Here is a 1,247-nt window from a genome sequence, read left to right as displayed (position 1 = left end):
TAGCAATATAAGATAGTTGAAATAATTTTACACTAGAGTTGCAATAGCTCTATAGCCTAGTACAAATAATTTTACACTAGAGTTGAACTAGCTCTATAGACTACTACAAATAATTTTACACTAGAGTTGAACTAGCACTATAAGCTAGTTCAAATAATTTTACACTAGAGTTGAACTAGCTCTATAGCCTAGTACAAATAATTTTACACTAGAGTTGAACTAGTTCTATAAGCTAGTACAAATAATTTTACACTTGAGTTGAACTAGCTCGCTAGCCTAGTACAAATAATTTTACACTAGAGTTGAACTAGCTCTATAAGCTAGTTAAAATAATTTTACACTAGAGTTGAATTAGCTCTATAAGCTAGTTAAAATAATTTTACAATAGAGTTGACCTAGCTCTATAGCCTAATACAAATGATTTTACACAAGAGTTGACCTAGCTCTATAGCCTAATACAAATGATTTTTCACTAGAGTTGACCTAGCTCTATAGCCTAATACAAATGATTTTACACTAGAGTTGAACTAGCTCTATAGCCTATTACAAATGATTTTACACTAGAGTTGAACTAGCTCTATAGCCTACTACAAATTATTTTACACTAGAGTTGAACTAGCACTATAAGCTAGTTCAAATAATTTTACACTAGAGTTGAACTAGCTCTATAGCCTAGTACAAATAATTTTACACTAGAGTTGAACTAGCTCTATAGACTACTACAAATAATTTTACACTAGAGTTGAACTAGCACTATAAGCTAGTTCAAATAATTTTACACTAGAGTTGAACTAGCTCTATAGCCTAATACAAATAATTTTACACTAGAGTTGAACTAGCTCTATAAGCTAGTACAAATAATTTTACACTTGAGTTGAACTAGTTCTCTAGCCTAGTACAAATAATTTTACACTAGAGTTGAACTAGCTCTATAAGGTAGTTAAAATAATTTTACACTAGAGTTGAACTAGCTCTATAAGCTAGTTCAAATAATTTTACACTAGAGTTGAACTAGCTCTATAGCCTAGTACAAATAATTTTACACTAGAGTTGAACTAGCAATATAAGATAGTTGAAATAATTTTACACTAGAGTTGCAATAGCTCTATAGCCTAGTACAAATAATTTTACACTAGAGTTGAACTAGCTCTATAGACTACTACAAATAATTTTACACTAGAGTTGAACTAGCACTATAAGCTAGTTCAAATAATTTTACACTAGAGTTGAACTAGCTCTATAGCCTA

Source organism: Triticum dicoccoides, chromosome 7A, assembly GCF_002162155.2.
Source record: "Triticum dicoccoides isolate Atlit2015 ecotype Zavitan chromosome 7A, WEW_v2.0, whole genome shotgun sequence".
NCBI lineage: Eukaryota > Viridiplantae > Streptophyta > Magnoliopsida > Poales > Poaceae > Triticum > Triticum dicoccoides.
Note: the sequence above shows the minus strand (reverse complement) of the source record.